Raw genomic sequence first — 20597 nt, 5'->3', positions numbered from 1 at the left:
CAGAGGGAAAGCCTAGGGGTGGATATTAATAGACTAGGAAGGGACCATGGTTATTGCCCCCTGGCGAAAAACATCAGCACTTAGCCTTACTCATCCCACTTGCCCTGTAGTTGTGGCAAGTGGGGTAATAGTTGTAGGGTTGATGTCACCTTTGTACTGTAAGGTGACATTAAGCCCATGGCTTAGTAATGGAGAGGTGTCAATAAGACACCTATCCATTACTAATCCTATAGTTGTTACATGTTAAATAAAGACACAGCCAGAATAAAGTCTTTTAATGAAATAAAACACAACACAGTTTTCCCATTTTATTCTTACTCCTAATCCATGAGACTTAAAAATTGGTACTAAAGGGTTTATAGTTGGAGGGCAGCCTTTAAAAATAATTTTCTCTGGGCCCAAGGATAAGAGATGAGCGGATTGCTTTGTGCAACCTCAGGCCACGGTCCAGTTCAGTGTTCATTGGCTGTGGACAGGAACTGAGCGAATATCCTGAGCTTACAGCTATCCCTGCACAGCATTTGTTGCGTCAGTTTGGTGTAATGTCATCTGTGTGGAGTATGGCGTCAGCCCAGATTGACATAAGCCAAGTGTGAGAACCTGGATGGTAAGGAAATTTGTGCAGCTTCTGTCTATGGCCAGAGAGCACTGACCTAGACTGAAGATCGAGGTTGCATGAAGAGATTCGCTCATCTCTAATATATATTGTAATATATTTTATTTTTCTCATTGATAAATATAAATCTGGCAAGTGGCAATGAAACAGTTAAAGCAATACTCTATGAAGGTGTGATTCGGCAGTGTTCCAAGGTCTGACAGCCAACGCCTAACAGATCCTCCCAGGTTTTCAAGAATTGTGTGCCCCTATTTCCATTTGCACCCCTCCTCAAGGATTCACCTTGGAAACATCTTGAACTAGGTAACAAATCTGTGCATAGTGTTACCTTCTGGTCTTTATTTTTCCAAGCAAAATACAAATTTCAGCCCCCAACCTCCAAGTGAACTCCCTGTTTTGCTTTGCAGCTCATCTCCTCAAAGGATAAGGCACCTCTTTAGAAGACAAATGCTGCTTGGCAATGCCGAGGAAGGGAATCTAAGATCTTGGCAAGGAATACACAAACTATATAGTGCATATGCAAGCACGGGGTAAGTGCATTTTACAACATGAAAGACCAGGACATGGTACCATGCCTAATGGTTGTATATAATTTACCTCTGGGTTCATAAATGGGAACGGAATTAAGGAATTTCATACCGTCCGTGATCCTCTAGTGCCACCTACTAAAATGTGACCCGTATCAGATGCGATATATTTTATTAGAAATTAAATTATCACTGCATTTGTAATGCAAAATGGTTCAAATAATTAAAAAAATTTTTTTTAGATAAAGATATAAATTCTGATCTTTGTAGAAACTTTGGGAAAAAATGCGATGTACAGGACTGGCGTTATGTAGGATCAAACACATATACAGTCAACAGACTTTTAGTAAGGTTAAAGCTGGAGTGAAAACAAGCATGCAAAAATTTTAAGTAATGCTATCAATGACACTGGATAAAAACAAATAATTTGCAAAAAATTCAGCCTCTGATCAATAAGCCTGAATGGCCAACTGACGGAGCTTTACTCACGTTTTTACCACCATGGCGCAAAGCACTTTGTAACCAAACTAACAATATTTCTGAGTATTAAAAGTCCCTTAGCTAGAGCTATGGCACTGACTATGAAATGTAACAGTCACTAAATTTATCTTTTGTGTCACATTGGCACAATATAGAGAATACAGGAGTAACAGACTGACCGAAATATTAGTGGTACTGTCAGTACACAAGATGCCTTCTGAACTCTTCCTGGCTGCTTTATTCATGTCAGGTTCTCTTCTCTTATCCAGTAATGCAAGAAATGTAAATTATTTACCCCATAAAAAGAACAAAACAGACTGATTTCAATATTAATGCTACCAGGTGCCCTCTGAACATTTCAGTGCTGCTCTGCCTACTATGGTTCATGACAGCTTCCTTTCACTCATTCAATAATCAAAACCATTTGCCCCCATAAAAAAACATAAATCACTCATTGACTGACCTGAATGTTAGTGGTACTGTCAGTACACCAGGTGCCTTCTGAACGCTTCCTTGCTTCTTTAATTACGATTGTTCACCTAAGTTTCTCATCACTCATTCAGTAATCCAAACTATATACCCCCATAAAAAACACAATAGTAATAAATAATCTTTATTTTTATATAGCGCTAACATATTACGCAGAGCTTTACAGACATTATCATCACTGTCCCCAATGGGGCTCACAATCTAAATTCACTCATAGACACACCTGAATATTACTGGTACTGTTGGTAACCTCTCTCTTTCTTCTGGTATCTTTCCCTCCTCATTTAAACACACCATCATAACCCCTTTACTTAACCCTTTAACGACCGTCGATATACCTTTTAATGGCGACCGTTAAGGGTACTTATTCCTCAGCGTTGCTTTTTAACGGCACTAAGAAATGAAGGTATAGCACCCATCATCGATTCCAGACAATGTGTTCAAAAAGTCAAACAGTGCTTCCTCCCTTCTGAGCCCTGCCATGCGCCCTAACAATGACTTTCGACTTTCCCCCAAATATGGGGTATCCGCTTAAGGTACCTTCACACATAACGATATCGTTAACGATATCGTTGCTTTTTGTGACGTAGCAACGATATCGTTAAGGAAATCGTTATGTGTGACAGCGACCAACGATCAGGCCCCTGCTGGGAGATCGTTGGTCGCTGAACAAAGTCCAGAACTTTATTTCGTCGCTGGATCTCCCGTGGACATCGCTGGATCGGCGTGTGTGACACCGATCCACCGATGTCTTCACTGGTAACCAGGGTAAACATCGGGTAACTAAGCGCAGGGCCGCACTTAGTAACCCGATGTTTACCCTGGTTACCAGCGTAAAAGTAAAAAAAAACAAACACTACATACTTACCTACCGCTGTCTGTCCCCGGCGCTCTGCTTCTCTGCACTCCTCCTGTACTGGCTGTGAGCGTCGGTCAGCCGGAAAACCTGCTTTCCGGCCGCTGTGCTCACAGCCAGACCAGAGAAGCAGAGCGCCGAGGACAGACAGCGGTAGGTAAGTATGTAGTGTTTGTTTTTTTTAACTTTTACGCTGGTAACCAGGGTAAACATCGGGTTACTAAGCGCGGCCCTGCGCTTAGTAACCCGATGTTTACCCTGGTTACCCGGGGACTTCGGGATCGTTAGTCGCTGGAGAGCTGTCTGTGTGACAGCTCTCCAGCGACCAAACAGCGACGCTGCAGCGATCCGGATCGTTGTCTGTATCGCTGCAGCGTCGCTTAATGTGAAGGGGCCTTTACTCAGGAAGAATTGCACAACAAATTTTGTGGTCCATTTTCTCTTGATACCCTTGTGAAAACAGAAAAGTTTGGGTCTAAAGAAAATTTTTAGTGAAAAAAAGTTAAATGTTAATCTTTTTCCTTCCACATTTCTTTAGTTCTCGTTAAGCAATTGAAGGGTTAATAAACTTTTTGAACGTGATTTTGAGCAACGTCAGGGGTGCAGTCTTTAGAATGGTGTCACTTTTGGGTATTTTCCATCATATTGCTCCCTCAGAATCACTTCAAATCTGATGTGGTCCTTAAAAAAATGGTTTTGAAAATTTTGCTGGAAAAATAAGAAATGACTGGTCAGCTTTTAACCCTTATTACTGTCCTAACAAAAAAAAATGTTTTCAAAGTAGTACTAATGTTGACATGTGGGAATTGTTATTTATTCACTACTTTGCGTGACATAACTCTTTGAATTAAGGGCACAAAAATTTAAAGTTTGAAAAATGAAACATTTTCAAATTTTTTGGCAAATTTCCATTTTTTTCATAAATAAATGCAATCCATTTCAACAAAATTTTTACCGCTATCATTAAGCACAACGTGCAGTGAAAAAACATTCTCAGAATTAGTGGGATCCGTTGAAGTGTTCCAGAGCTATAACCTCATAAAGTGACAGTGGTCAGAATTGTAAAAATTGGCCCGGTCATTAAGGTCAAAATTGGCTCGTTTACTAAAGGGTGTGAGGCTGTGACTGATGTTACATGAGAGGGTCGCTGTGTGTTCTTTCCTGGATGCGCACGGAGGCATATTGAGGCCATGGGAGTGCATTGCAGTCTCATGCATAGCTGTGATTGCAATGCAGTATCAAAGTAAGTGTTAGTCTTGGACAAGCTATTTGTCCAAGGCAGATTTGGGGAAAACCTGCTCTGGGCTTTTGTGTTTTGAAACAGACTACAGGATGGTAGTGGTGCAATCCGTTTCGTTCCTGGCCGGGCTCTCCATGTGGCTGAAGGCCACAGGTTGCTTGTAAAAACCCTTGCAGTAAAGGTTTTGGGTGTGTTAGGTTCAGTGTAAGTTTGGTGTTTGGAGGAGTACAGAGCAGAAGGCTCTGCAGAGCTCCACCTGTGTGAGGCAACATAGGCAAGCGGAGTCAAACAGCCAAGGCAGCTGGAAGGCCTAGCACCCACAGCATACTCAGTGGTATTGTCGCCCAAGGCAGCTGGTCTCAGAAGTGGACTGGCGTGTATCGGCTGCTAACTGGAGGATATGGTTTCCAGCTGCGATCTGTAGGATATCATGAACCGTGTATTACTGTGAGTTGAACATTAAAGAGATACACAGCAGTGCAGTCACCCACGGCAACAGGTCACAGAGGTGGACTGACGTATTTAAGGGCTGCAATCCAGAGGATATGGTTCCCGGCTGGTATCTGGATGATATTGTGTGCTGTGTACTTTGTGAGTTGAACATTAAATAGACTTTTGTTTTGAAATTTGCTGGGTAACTGCCTGATCACTGCACAGGGTGCTACAGCTGGAAATACATACAAAAACATCCCTTGACCACAACTGCACTGCTAACTACAGACTGGTTTGTAATCTTCCCTTCATCTCTAAACTCCTGGAATGCTTGGCCACTCCCATCTAATCCACTCTTTCTCTGATCATTCATACAATCCAGTTTCCGCTCTTTACACTCTACTGAAACTGCCCTTAAGGTACCGTCACACTGAACGATATCGCTAGCGATCCGTGACGTTGCAGCGTCCTGGCTAGCGATATCGTTCAGTTTTACACGCAGCAGCGATCAGGATCCTGCTGTGATGTCGTCGGTCGCTGCAGAAAGTCCAAAACTTTATTTCGTCGCTGGACTCCCTGCAGAATCGCTGAATCGGCGTGTCTGACGCCGATTCAGCGATGTCTTCACTGGTAACCAGGGTAAACATCGGGTTACTAAGCGCAGGGCCGCGCTTAGTAACCCGATGTTTACCCTGGTTACCATCGTAAAAGTAAAAAAAACCAAACACTACATACTTACCTTCCGCTGTCTGTCCCCGGCGCTGTGCTTCTCTGCACTGGCTGTGAGCGCCGGCCAGCCGGAAAGCAGAGCGGTGACGTCACTGCTCTGCTTTCCGGCCGCTGTGCTCACAGCCAGTGCAGGAAAGCAGAACGCCAGGGGACAGACAGCGGTAGGTAAGTATGTAGTGTTTGTTTTTTTTACTTTTACGATGGTAACCAGGGTAAACATCGGGTTACTAAGCGCGGCCCTGCGCTTAGTAACCCGATGTTTACCCTGGTTACCGGCATCGTTGGTCGCTGGAGAGCTGTCTGTGTGACAGCTCTCCAGCGACCAAACAGCGACCCTGCAGCGATCGACATCGTTGTCAGTATCACTGCAGCGTCGCTTAGTGTGACGGTACCTTTACTAAATTCTTTAACAATCTATTATCAGCTAAAACTAATGGTCACTACTCTATGCTGATTCTCCTGGATCTCTCTGCAGCATTCGACACTGTGGATCACCAGCTCCTCCTCACTATGCTCCGCTCGAAAGGACTCAAAGACACAGCCCTCTCCTGGTTCTCCTCCTACCTCACTGACTGCTCCTTCACTGTATCTTTTACCTGCTCTTACTTCTCTCCTCGTCCCCTTACTATCGGAGTTCCTCAGGGCTCAGTCCTAGGCCCCCTCTTCTTCTCTACACAGTCCCTATTTGACAATCTGTAAATTTGAATTCCAGTGTCATCTCTATGCTGATGACACCTAACTATACACTTCTTTCGCTGACATCACCCCCACCCCTAATACAAAATACCAAGGATTATTTGTCTGCTGTCTTTAACATTATGTCCCTCTCTACCTGAAACTGAATATCTCCAAAACTGAACTTCTTGTGTTTCCTCCCTCTACTAACCTAACTCTACCTGACATTGAAATTGCCTTGGAGGGTTCAACCATAACTTCCAAGCAGCACACTCGCTATCTTGGGGTTATATTTGACACAGAACTTTTCTTTCTTCCCTATATCCAATTGCTCACTCAGTCATGTCGCCTGCACCTTAAAAACCATCTCCAGAATCCGACCTTTTCTCACCTTTGAAACGGCTAAACTCTCACACTCTCGTCTAGGCTACAGCAACTCTCTTCTGATCGATCTCCCACTAACCAAACATTTATCTCTCCAATTCATTCTGCATGTGGCAGCCAGGGTAGTATTTCTGTCCAGCCACTTTACTGATGCCTCCACCTTGTGCCAGTCATTACACTGGTTGCCCATTCACTACAGAATACAATAAAAATTCATATCTCTCAACCACAAATCCTTCCACAGTTCTGCACCACTCTATATCTCCTCCCTTATCTCTGTCTATTCCCCTCCATTCTGAAATGGACCTAGAACTAATATCCTGCAAATCCAAACCTCGTCACTATCATCTCCAAGACGTCTCCCGTGCTGCACCAGTTCTCTGGAATGCACTACCCCAGAAGTATCTCTTTAAACAAGCCTATCACCTAAACTCACTAACCCAACTTTCTCCTGTTCCTTCCTTCTAAATATTATTCAGAACCTGCTCCCTCCAAATCATATATCTCCACGCCCTTCATGCACCCAATAACTGCATGTAAACACACTGGCTGATGACCGTATCATCCAACTCTATATGAAAATCTCTATTTATTATAATTGCTGGATCAGAAATAAGCACTTTTCACGTATTGTGTCCCCCCTTTTTTCTTGAAGATTGTAAGCTTACAAGCAGGACCCACACTCCTAATGTAACTTTTTAAACTGTCCTACCTTGTTTTGAATTGTCTGTATATATTACCCCTTAACTGTAAAGTGGTGTGGAATATGTTGGCGCTATATAAATAAAGTTATTATTATTATACTAGGTGCTGTCTGAACACCTCCTAGCTTCTCTGCCTACAATGTCAACTTCTCTTCACTCATTCGGTAACCCAAACCATTTTTTCACATAAATATAAATTGCTCACATTAATTGTTTTAGGAGGACAAAGAAGAGAAAATCAGTACAAGAAAATCCTAAAACCACTGACAACTTGACATTACTCACTTCAAAAATGTACAGACTGTCCACCAAGTTGGCCTGGTCCACCAAATTACCAGAAGATGCTCCTGTTGGTCAAGGCTGTGACACAAAAGTTGACTGTCGTCAGAAGACAACCCAATTTGCCAGTGAGTTTGGAGCTTATGGGTTGACTTACAAATAATCTATTTGACCTTAGAGATGATACACCCTGTGTTTGCATCACAATCACCAAGTTCTTTTGAAAGTTCTAGATGTTTTGGCATCTTGTCTGTAGACTAAGCTCAGATATCTGTCATACACCTGTTATTGGCACCCGCCATATTATAGTTTGGCATTTCTGAGGCATTTGACTAATAAGAAGTTTATATAAAGATTTCTGATCGTGTTACACAGCCTTGGAGAACTTTTAACGTGCAGAACGGTTCATCCACAATAGATAGCATTTCTAATATATTAGCCCACAGCTGTTTCGTATTTGGATCAGATGCGTGCGATATCCACCATGTCCAGAAATAGTGTTTAATATTTAATCTATTCATTGTGACATCTACTCTCTTATATATGAGAAAAGCTGAGCGTTATACAGCCCCACCCTTGTGGTTAGGAAGACATTTGTGATCCCATAGCCCATATGTAAATGATATCTTTCTCCAAGATAGGCCTAAAATCTCTGCCCATTGTTTGGCAAAGAGGAATCCATGAGAACGTAGAATTACGGTAAGTTAGTGAAAGTGCACAATGGTAAACAATATCCCACAGCAATGGCAGCGAGCATACAAGTTGCAGAGGTCCAAGCAGCGTAGATGGCATCTTGTCTGCCACATGGCCAAAAACCTAACTTAGGCCAGGTTCACACTGCGTTGCAGGCCTCCGTTAGATGGACTGCGTTACACCGCGGCATAACGCGGTGTAACGCAGTCCGTTAACGCCGCCATTAATTCCTATGTCGGACGCATCGCTAGCGCATGCCCACAATGGGCGTGTGCTAGCGATGTGCCGTCATTGAGTGACAAACCCTGGGATGCGGGCTGCAGCGTTTCCGGGTCCGTCACTGCTAGTGCAGATAGAGCTAGCAGATGCCGGCACTTGCGTTAACAGCAGCCTGTTAACGCATGTGCTGAACGGGCTGCTGTTAACGCAGTGTGAACCTGGCCTTAGGATTATGAAAAAAATAAGACTAGGCAAAGTTACATTAAGTGAGAATACTGGGATAAAAAAATTCTAACAATGTACATCCGTCACAAAGGAGTTGTCTATATCCTATGCAATATGATTTATGTACTTTCCGACAGTTGCAATGAATTGGACTTAAATGTGAGAAAGTGCAGTTTTATCGGAGACCTAGTATATTATGGCAATCCAACATTTAGTAGTATAACATGGTTGTAATTTGTCAATAAATTCCTCACATTGTAATAATAATAATAATGAGATGACTCTGCTAACTCTGTCTTGGTCTACACTTCAAAGTTAAGAGGCAAACTAAGGAAAACAGTAGCGTCCTGTTTCATTAAGACTGACGTAGTCTTAATTTGGGGTTTACAAGAGTTAGACGCATCTATTTCACGGAGAGGTGTATGCTACTTAATGAATCAGGAGCCTGTTATCAGTGGTGTGAGCCTTGCCAGAAATGTTACTCCAGTCAGTGACTGCTGTAAGGATCTCTGCCACTTTTAATAAGTTTGTCAGGTGGGTGTAGCCTTACCCAGTCCCACTCTAGCTCATTCTCTAGCTCTGCCCATTTTGGCTTACCTGTTTCAAACTGGCGTGAAAACACCAAAATTTACTGCATTTTTTGAGTAAAAAATGTGCAACTTTTCAAAGTATTTTTTGCCAGTTGTCTAGTGAAAACGCTTTGGTGAATCGTACTCTACACCAGTAATGAGTCTGGAAAATTAGACATTTTAAGATTCTTTTGCTTATACAAAATACTGATTTCATTTTTAAACCCTGATTTTATTACTATGCATTTTTTTATGAAACGTGGCCAATTTCCTCCTCCTTATGTATTAATTACATGGAATACAACGCTTGCAAGGATCAGATTGGATAAACCTGACAAAAACAAACACGAAGATTCCATCGTTACATCTCAGACAGAACAAATAAAGCACAGCTCATTTGCAATATTGCTCTAATGTGTTGTAACTTTACACACGGCGGCAGCTCTTCTACTAATGCTACATATAGTAATTACAGTAATATAATTACACATATCTTGAAAGGGAGCTCTCTTGACATAAGGAAGAAGCCACTCCTGACGCTAGAGATTATCGAGTGATTGTAGTCCGACTCTCTAGGTTTCCCTCTGTAGGGAGCGGTACATTGTTTTGTTATACTAGTGGATCGCATTACTGGATCTTTCACTTGTATGTCACTATGCACAATACATGATATAACAAGCTGTGTTACTATGTTTATTGGCCCATTTCAATTAAAGTCTCCTCAAGCAGTGAAACACTATTGGGTGAAAGCAGCCTTAAATGACATCTGTCAGTAGGACCACGCTTTCTAACCCGTCTATGTGGGCATATAGGTCATAGGAAGCTGAATAAATGATACCCTAATATCTACAATTTGTTGTCTTCTTTATGAGAAGTTCACATTTTTCTTAATACGTAAATGAGCTGTTAAGATCTATGGGCCGGACACAGATCTCCCTGAGAATCTGCCTCCAGAGCTAAAGGAGCTGTTATCAGTGTGAGACATGTAATGACTGACTCTGTTCTCCTAATTTTTATGGCTCATACTGCTAACAGCTCCATTAATTTAAAATAATCTCTGGAGGCAGATTCACAGGGAGATCTATGTTCGACCCATAGATCTTAACAGCTTATTTACATATTAAGTAAAATGTGGATCCATATAATTTTATTCAGTTTCCCATGACCTGCAGGCCCATATAGATGGCTTAGTTGGGGTTGAGCCTACTGACAGATGCCCTTAAAGGCCCCCAAAATGGCCAATTATGATCATAGTGAACAATCGATGATGACCTACGCAAAATAAACAATTGTTCATTTCAACCACTTACTGACTCATTCCAAAGACCAAAATGTCAATTTTTCATGCAAAAAAAGTAACATGGCCCGAATTGCTTTTATTTTGCTACATCATTGATGAATGACTGTTCTCCCGATAAAGACACAAGATCGTTCGATGGGTTCAAATTTGTCCATATGTGTATGGGGACATTTACACTAGAGATTCAAGCCTTTCAAGAGATTTTAACAATTTCACCCACCATAGAGAGACTGATTTTAATAGCATTGCCTCAGAGTCTCCCAGTAATGGAAATCTCCAAGCAGTGTTGAAAAAGTTGGGCCACTTTAAAGAGTGTAATAGAACCTTCCTCCCTCATCCAAGCTATATAGAAGAGTAAAGACTCTGTTTGTCCTTGACCTTAAAACTAGAATGTCCCTTAAACTGGGAAAATACGCTTGTTCTGATATTTGGATGACGGTCTGGCTCACAATTGTTGCTTTAATTGATCCAGGCCACTCTAGTTCCTCCAGACAATCCTCATAAAACAGTGTCTTTGAAGACTTCAATTTGTGCTCAACTGGGTCACAGTCTTACTGGACCAAGGAAGGTCCTTCTCCAAATTGTTGTTAAAAAATTAGCAATACTCAGTATAAATAAGGGGCATCCAAAAACCAGAATGTATCCATCAGACTGACAGAAAACATATTTCTTCTGCTCCACAGAACAGATTTGGAAGGCTTACAGAAGTCCTTGAAGCTCCCGATGCAAAGTGCATTTGCTACTTCTAGCAGTAATTTGGGACTCTGTTTTAGGTTATGTAAACTGTAACATGTTGTCCTGAGTGTACCACGTCCTCCTGGGAGATCTTGGGTTAGGCGATCATTACGTTTTGTGAATTGCAGGACTTCCATTTTGCCTGTGTGTTTTGTTCCTCGTATTAAATGGACTTAATTTCCTTTGTCGCTGAAGATGTTAACGATTCCTTGTATGCTGGTTAGAGACATGCAGATTCATCTCACAGCTGCTCCTGATCTGCTCGTTTTCTCTTTCTGTAGAACCTGGCCAGACCTTCTCATCCCCACCTGTGAAAGCTTACTTCCTGGCTTGCTGGAGTTGGTGTGCTGAAGTTGTAATTTGAAGTTGCTGCTGGAGATTGTTGTCTACTGTTTTTGGGTATATGCTTTCTCCATTATCCTATTCCCATTTGGTTTGTACCTTCCTATCCTTCCCTTTATTCCTCTTTAGTCTCTACCCTTAGTGAGTGTTTTGTATGCAAGTTGCTTTTTGTTATCCCTGTTTGTATTATGTGTATATACACTAAAGGTACCTTCACACTGACCAACTTCACAACGATATCGCTAGCGATCCGTGACGTTGCAGCGTCCTGGATAGCGATATCGTTGTGTTTGACACGCAGCAGCGATCTAGATCCTGCCGTGACATCGTTGGTCGGAGCAGACAGTCCAGAACTTTATTTCGTTGCTGGATCTCCCGCAGACATCGCTGAATCGGCGTGTGACGCCGATTCAGCGATGTCTTCATTGGTAACCAGGGTAAACATCGGGTTACTAAGCGCAGTGCAGCGCTTAGTAACCCGATGTTTATCCTGGTTACCAGTGTAAATGTAGAAAAAAACAAACACTACATACTTACATTCCGGTGTCTGTCACGTCCCTCGGCGTTCTGCTTCCCTGCACTGTCAGCACCGGCCAGCCATAAAGCAGATTACAGCGGTGACGTCACTGCTGTGCTTTACGGCCAGCCGGCGCTCACAGTCAGTGCAGGAAAGCACAGCGCCGGGGACAGACACCGGAATGTAAGTATGTAGTGTTTGGTTTTTTTTACATTTATACTGGTAACCAGGGTAAACATTGGGTTACTAAGCGCGGCCCTGCGCTTAGTAACCCGATGTTTACCCTGGTTACCAGGGGACTTCGCATAGTTGGTCGCTGGAGAGCTGTCTGTGTGACAGCTCTCCAGCGACCACACAGCGACGCTGCAGCGATCGGCATCGTTGTCTAGATCGCTGCAGCGTCGCTAAATGTGACGGTACCTTAACATATCTGTCCCAGGCCTCCTGGGGGAGGGGAAAGCTTAGGACATTAACAGTGACAGAGTAAGGTTGGAGACGAAGGCCCCTTTACCTTTAAGAGTATCCCCGGGACAGGGCTAGTTAGGGTCCCAGTTCAAGGGACAGTTTGGGGTCCCCCTTCCTTATTGAAGACCGTCACGGCATGACATGTAAAAAGTAATTGTAAAAAATCATACTCATCTCCCCACTCACTTCTCCGGCCACCCCCACTACTCCCTACTCGATGTTTAGTCCTCCTCACTACCATTTCACAAATCTCCGGCTGGGTGTATACTCAACACCATTAGTTCCAGCCACGAGTAGGTCCTGAAGCATGCGCAATGAAGCCCTGATCTAGAGTGCACACTGGTCCAAAGGTGCGGTGTGGTGGAGATGCGGAGGACTAAAGTGGGCACGGAGCAGTAAGGAGAGTATGATTTTTTTTTTAAACCTCTTGCTGGTCTTCTACCCTTCAGCAAGACAGCAAACAGAAGTGGACTCATTTTACTGAATTGGAGTGGAGCGAATGACGAAAGTTCAGTATTCTCCAGAATAAAAAAAAATTGCAATGTTTGAGGAGAATAAAATTCCTTTCGAATAAATTTGGCCAATTCTCATGAAGATCATCAAGGCAGCAGCATTTGTCACATACAACACTCTGGATCCACTACAGGTATTGGGATATAAGGATATTGACTGTATGCTCCGATACCTGTAGTGGGCCCAGAGCATCTCACCATCTCTTAGTGCAGCACTAACCATATTACTAAAACACATTTATAAACGGAATCTCTAAAGGTTCTGAGATGCAGAAGAGAACTCCGCAATGTTATTTTCTCACTTACTCATCCTCCCCTTCAATGTTTTCTTGGCATCTGTATACAGAGCCAAGAGACTCATGTTATAGAATACTAAAATTACATTATTCACGCATTTTTAGAGATTCTGGTATATTCATTATGCGATCGCTTAAAATCAATGAACCTCTCAGAAACAATTCTAAGAGCTTAAATGGTTAAAAAAAGGAAATTAAAAATTCCCTTGTGGCCCGCAGGATACTATAGGCATGCAATCAAGAGTAAGATTATTTTCCCACACTATCGGAAGGAAAATTTAATTTAAAAAAGAAAAAAAAAAAGAAAAAAAGAAAAGGACACAAAGGATGTGCAGATCATGGATATGTAGTCCCTGACACTAGTTTCTAATAACTTGCCTGAATTGTCCAGTAATTTAATTGGACTTAAAAAGTAATTAGCTATCCATCTGAACAGAATAAAAAAAAAATATCTTATTAATATTGTAATGGGTGGAGAATAATTAACACCACCCTGATATGGTTAATGTTCCGAGCCGATCTAAGTTCCCCTGTTAATATGATGGTTGATTCCTGCTGTTTGTATTGAAAAAGCCAAACACTCACCCAATGTGTCTTATCAATGTGTTTTTTCACATCGTGTTGGTGGGTAGGCTCATGGTGCAATCAGATTGCTGTTGTATACCCTGTTCAAAAAAGATAAAAAATAAAAAAATAAATAAATATATATATATATATATATATATATATATATAATGTTTTATATAAACAGCTCGTGGTGCTGGATCATCACTCTGGTTATTATGGAGTTAACAACTAGGGAATGCAAGTGTACAGCCAGCAGTGCCACTGAGATAGAGTTAGTGAACACTGCCCTTACTCTGGCAAGGGAAGCAGAACAGCCGGTGATGTGACAGAGGTACCACAGTGTTAACAATTTTCCTGAAAAGCAGCAGAAGTGCAGTGCTGTAACTCAATGGTTGACTGCTTTGTGATCTGTGAGTTATCAAGACAGAATCCTCCAGGTTAATGTGTTCTACATTCTGCTGAGAATAAAATATGGCTAAAAGATTTCCAAATCATTGTATTTTTGTTTTCTTTACATTTTATACAGCATCCAAACATTTTTGGGAAATGGGGATGTAAGTATTATATCTTCATATTGGAAGAAGTAAATAAAATTATAACTGGTTTCAAGATGCTCTGGTGTTATGTCAAGTATCTTGTCAGGAAGCCGAGGCTGCCTCACAGTCTGAGAAGCTCAGCACTAAAGAAAATATTCTCTCATTCCCATCTTCAAAACTTTTCTCATGCTGCACCAGCTTTCTGGATTGCGCCTACTAGATTTCTAAGCATAGAAGGAGCAGGTATTTATAGCAATAATTATACATTATATAGAATCAATTCACACAACATTTTATTTCAATCCATTCATCTATTCCTGCTCTACAACACTTTGGCTTATAGATAGGACCCAATGTTCAATGTGGCAGTTTCCTTTGGAACATTATTGCTGATTAATAAGCTCTAAAGCTAAAGAAATATCTTATAGACTTATTCACCACTTTTCATCTTGTTAATCTGCTACTTTACAGTCTAAAAAGTCTGATCAGTGAGTGGACTAGCAAATGTTTCTTTGGCTGCAGTTTTCGCTCTGTGTGGCATTAATGCTGGATAACCAATGGGTTTTTATTAAAGACCTGCTTTACAGCATCACATAAATTGGATTTTCAGAGCCGCGATGCTTAGGGTCATGTGTGCTGTTATAGAGAGATACATGACCAATTCTGCACACAGTTTTGTAATTGGATAATAACAGTCACTGGGCATATACTTAGCGGGATCCAGTTTCTTGCTCATAAAAATGAATCATCAAAAGAATGCGATTGCTATAAATCAAAGAGAAAGAGCAAAATTGGCAGTGACAAGTAAATACAAGTGTATGGCGCGCACACCCTGCAAAGGGAGGAGAGTGTGGCAACATAATTTAAACCCAACAATAACGTCCTCAGCCAAAAGAACGCAACTTATTCCTCTTTATGGAGATAGAAATAGTAGCCAGGATTTGTCATGGATTCATTAATTATATAAATTGTATAACGATGCAAACAGGTATTCAATGGTCATCGTACATTCAACCAATGTAAACTCATTTAATGCATGATCTGATAAATAGACAACTTGCAAATCATTTTACAAATTGTTCGGCCGGTTCGTCAAAGCTTTAATGTCAGAAAAGCTTTGAAAAAAGTAGCAAAACTTATGTGCAACCCAAAATTGTACTAAAAAGTTAAGACCTTTGGTATTTTCACTCCAGATGGCAGCTGGTCCACCGAAATGGGCAGAACTGAGAAGGAGCTGGAGCTGGATTGGATTTTGGCATGCCCAACCAATTCACTAAAGATTATAGCATTTTGTGTGCCAGAAATGTTACTCCAGTCAATGACTGGAGTAACATTTCTGGTGACGTTCACAGCACTCAGAAGATGCACCGGATTCATTAAGTGACGTGAGCCTCCTAATGAATTTGGTATATTGCACTCATTAAGACTGAGAAACCAACAAAGGAACAACTGAAAATAGGCCAATTATTATCAAACATCAAACTTTATTAAATCAAGATGATTAATATGATATATGGGGAGGGGGAGAGGAAAGACAACCAGCATGAGGATGCTAATCAAAGATGTATAACCACATATATAGATATACATGACTAATGTTAGGAATATAATAAATCAATTGAAGAAAATTAATGCAAGATATGGAAGAACGTGTGATAGATCATAAATAGTGTTGAGCGATACCTTCCGATACCCAGAAGTAACTGTATTGGATTGTATCGGCCGATATCCAAAAAATATCGCATATCGCCGATACCGATACCCGATACCAATGCAAGTCAATGGGACACAAATATCGGAACGTAAATAAGCCCTTTCTGTCCTTCTATATGCTGTTCCGGAGGGGGAAGAGTGTGGGCGGTGCGTGGGCGGACACTGAGTGTCTGTGTGCGGGCGGTGTCTGTGTGGGCCTGCCAGGGATCTGTACGTGCATACCGGGGCTCTGTGCGGGCCTAGCGGGGCTCTATGCGGGCTGCCCGGGCTCTATGCGGGCGTGCCGGGGCTCTATGCGGCGTGCTGGGGCTCTGTGCATGTGTGCAGGCATCGTCCAATGGGACTACAAGTCCCATTGGACAATGCCTGCTACACTGACAGTGATTGACACATTAGCCAAAGATGGGACAGTAGTAGTCCCATCATCTGGCTAATGTGTTGAATGAAAAAAAAAGAATACTCCATATATACTCCATACATACTCCATACAGTACATACATAAAGTCATACAGTACATTAAACATAGAGTTCATACTCACCATTACTTGTCACTTTGTTCCCCGAAGCCAGTGTCAACCTGTAAAAAAGATTAAAATAACAAACAACCAATATACTCCCTGTCCGCAGAAATCCACGAGTGTCCCATGACGATCTCCCGTGGAGAACAGCAGCAACAGCTGATGCGACCGCTCTCCAGGGGCCCCAGAAACACAATGATGGGAGGAAGGTATTCCTCCACCGCTGTAAAAAAATAGTCCCTAGTCTGACTTATGGCATTGCTGGGTGAGACATTTTCCCAGGCAGCAATTGCCGTAAAGTGAGACTTTGAACTTTAGTAACCTCAGTGATGCACTGCTGGAGCCATTGTCTCCTGTCAGTGTGTCACTGAGGGTCCTATAGAGCAGTGACATCACCCGATGTCACTGTTCTATAGGGGAGATCGTCGTGGGACACTCGTTATTAATTGGACTACGGCGGACAGGCAGTATACGGTTTATTATTTTACGTTTTTTGCAGGCGCTGAAGTATGGTAAGTATGGTTAAATGAAGAATATTAAAATACTTTTTTCCTAATGTGTACATGTTTTATTAACCCTTTCATACTATTGGATTAATAATGGATAAGCGTCTTATTGACTCCTCTCCGTTATTAATCCGGCTTAATGTCACCTTACAATAGCAAGGTGACATTAACCCCTTATTACCCCATATCCCACCACTACACGGGAGTGGGAAGAGAGGGGCTAAGTGCAGGAATTGATGCATCTTACAGATACGCCATTTCTGGGGTGGCTGCAGACTGTTATTTGTAGCCGGGGGGGGGGGGGTTGGCAATATCCATGGCCCCTCTCTAGGCTATGAATATCAGCCCGCAGCTGTCTGCGTAGCCATTCTGGCTATAAAATATAGGGGGACCCCACGTCATTTTTTGGGGGGTCCCCCTATTTTAATAGCCAGTAAAGGCTACGCAGACAGCTGCGGGCTGATATTCATAGCAGGCTACAAATATTGGCCCCCGGCCGTCGGCTTTCCCCCTCTGGCGCAGAAAATTGCACGGGAGCCCACGCCGTTTTTTTCTGTTTTTTTTTTGTTTTTTTAAATTCAACGCTCATAAAAGTCTCTTTCACACTTGCGACGTACCGACGCACGTTGTGAAATTTGTGCACGACATGGTCAGCGGATGCAGTTTTTCAACGCATCCGCTGCCCATTCTGAAGTACGGGGAGGAGGGGGCGGAGTTTCTGCCACGCATGCGTGGTAGAAAATGGCGGATGTGACGGACAAAAAAGTTCACTTGAACGTTTTTTCGTGCCGACGGTCCGCCAAAACACGACATGCAGTTTTTGGTGCGGTTTTTTATGCTGGTTTTGGTGCAGTTTTTGGTGCTGAAGGGGAAGGCCGACGGCTGGGGGCCAATATTTGTAGCCTGCTATAAATATCAGCCCGCAGCTGTCTGCGTAGCCTTTACTGGCTATTAAAATAGGGGGACCCCCCAAAAACATTACGTGGGGCCCCCCTATATTTTATAGCCAGAAAGGCTACGCAGACAGCTGCGGGCTGATATTCATAGCCTAGAGAGGGGCCATGGATATTGGCCCCCCTGGCTACAAATACCAGTCCGCAGCCGCCCCAGAAAAGGCGCATCTGTAAGACGCGCCAATTCCAGCACTGTATGTTGCATGTAGTATGTATGTATGTAGTATGTTGTATGTATGTAGTATGTATCTATGGAGTATGTATGTATGTAGTATGTATGTAGTATGTATGTAGTATGTATATAGTATGTATGTGTGTAGTATGTATGTATGTATGTGTGTAGTATGTATGTATGTATGTGTGTAGTATGTATGTATGTGTGTAGTATGTATGTATGTGTGTAGTATGTATGTATGTGTGTAGTATGTATGTGTGTAGTATGTATGTGTGTAGTATGTATGTGTGTAGTATGTTGTATGTATGTATGTATGTTGTATGTATTGTAGGGATTGTACTCGCTCGGAGGCATAGGAGGAAACAGGAGGCACATTCTCTTCAGCGTTCATGTAGGTTTATTCACTCCATAAACCATTTAGCAACAGGAACAACAGGTAAACAGTCTTACTTCAGACAGTTGAATCCTCAATGTTCATATTAGAGCTCCGCTCTCTCTCAGACCTGTAGGCATACAGGCTGTGCCATGTCCAGCACGTAGGCTCTCCAGCCTAAATATGGTCTCTGTGTGCTTCCAGAACGTCTGTCCCCACTTGGAACCGTCCAACACACAGGCCACTCTGCAGTGTCCAGCCAGGACACATGGAAGTGTGTCCACTCTTGCAGACTCCCAAACACACTCTCACTCCATGTGCTACACACACCTCTTTACATAGGTGTAACCACACCCAGGAACCCACCACATGATTAGACATGTGGTTGTGACATCACCACAGGTCCTGAACCAAACATAGATAGGCATGGTTATACAGACAATAGAAAAGAGTATGTAGGCGGCACCAGGCTCAAAATGCACTAACTCTTCACAACGAGGAAGCACAGTGTCTCCACGGGAGTCATGCAGCAAGCACAAATAAAGCAGGATACGGGGGTGCTTCACAAGAAAAAAACCAAGTCCAGTCCATATAGTAACGAAGAAAATGTGGCACTCACCCAGAAGAACTGCTAAATTAGTTTTCTTTATTCATCATGCGGTAAAACAAAACATTTTTGGAGAGGCGGCTGGGATCGGGTGATGGTGCGGGGAGAAGGAAAAAAGGACGACGATCGTTTCGCGCAAATGCGCTTCAACGGGTCCAGGAATTAGAAAACTAATTTAGCAGTTCTTCTGGGTGAGTGCCACATTTTCTTCGTTACTATATGGATAGGCATGGTTATGCCCCTTACCCAGGGGTAAGGTATATGGGTAGCCAGACCCTCCCATCTCTCATTGCTACCCGTAACCCGGACCCAAACATACTAAACAATTTCTTATTGCTTTATGTGCATTACAGAAAACACTCCGGGTCACATCACAGCAACAAGCCTTCTCTGTGATACATACCTCCCGTTGACTATCCAACCTTTAGCCACGCTACATACCTCCTCCCTCTGCCTAAAGCCGTGGGGCTTGGCACTTGTCCTAAACCGACTAGAGACCCCTCTCAGTCGTCCCTGACAGTCAAACCATCTGTCTAAGTCAGAGCCTGTTATTGAACCCTTTCGTCGGCATTCGTCATCCCTTTCCGTCACATCCTTTGATAACGATGACCCCTTGTCATCTCGTCTGCTATAGGATCTCCCGCTTAGGTCACTGAGTCCTGAACTAACTGAGGAGTCACTACTTCTAAGGCCGCCGTCACACATGCGAGTTTTACGGACGTAAGAGCGCAGAATCTACGTCCGTAAAACTCGCAAAAAATACGGCACAATTATTCTCTATGCCCCTGCTCCTATTTGCCGTATTTTACTGATCAGTATTATACGGCTTTCTACGGCCGTACAAAATCGCAGCATGCTGTGTTTGTCACCGTACTGCGCAAGAAATACGCCAATGAAAGTCTATGGAAGCGTGAAAAATACGGATTACACACGGACAAGCAGTGTGACTTGCGAGAAATACGCAGCGCTGTTAGAGAGAAAAGCCGGTAATTCAGTGCGGTGTACAGTAAAATCACACTGACAGCTTACAGAAGAATAGGTAGAATAAATGTGTACACATAGAATAGGTATATATATATATATATATATGTCAGTGAGACACATATATGTATATATATTAATATTTATTCCAGCGCTATACAGCTTGAAAGCCGGTAATTCAATTACCGGCTTTTTCCTTCTCCTTCCTAAAACCCGACATGATTTGAGACATGGTTTACATACAGTAAACCATGTCTTCTCTCCATTTTTTTTGCAGATTCCACACTACTAATGTCAGTAGTGTGTATCTGCAAAATTTGGCCGTTCTAGCTCTTAAAATAAAGGGTTAAATGGCGGAAAAAATTGGCGTGGGCTCCCGCGCAA

At 42.5% G+C, this 20597-nt stretch overlaps 1 long non-coding RNA gene across 2 annotated transcripts in view; it reads left to right on the top strand.

The window, feature by feature from the left end:
- Positions 1 to 851: 851 nt before the first annotated feature.
- LOC138662655 (uncharacterized) overlaps positions 852 to 20597 on the top strand; it is a 65184-nt gene continuing 45438 nt past the window's right edge. Inside the window, exons 1-3 of one of the 2 annotated variants that reach the window (XR_011318047.1) lie at positions 852 to 919; positions 1024 to 1146; positions 11434 to 11832. This is a non-coding gene — a long non-coding RNA (uncharacterized lncRNA). Of the gene's footprint in view, positions 920 to 1023; positions 1147 to 11433; positions 11833 to 20597 lie in introns of those variants that run through there. The other variant, XR_011318048.1, reaches the window with a different exon arrangement.

Source organism: Ranitomeya imitator, chromosome 2, assembly GCF_032444005.1.
Source record: "Ranitomeya imitator isolate aRanImi1 chromosome 2, aRanImi1.pri, whole genome shotgun sequence".
NCBI classification, from domain to species: Eukaryota; Metazoa; Chordata; class Amphibia; order Anura; family Dendrobatidae; genus Ranitomeya; species Ranitomeya imitator.
This window is presented reverse-complemented; position numbering and strand designations above follow the sequence as displayed.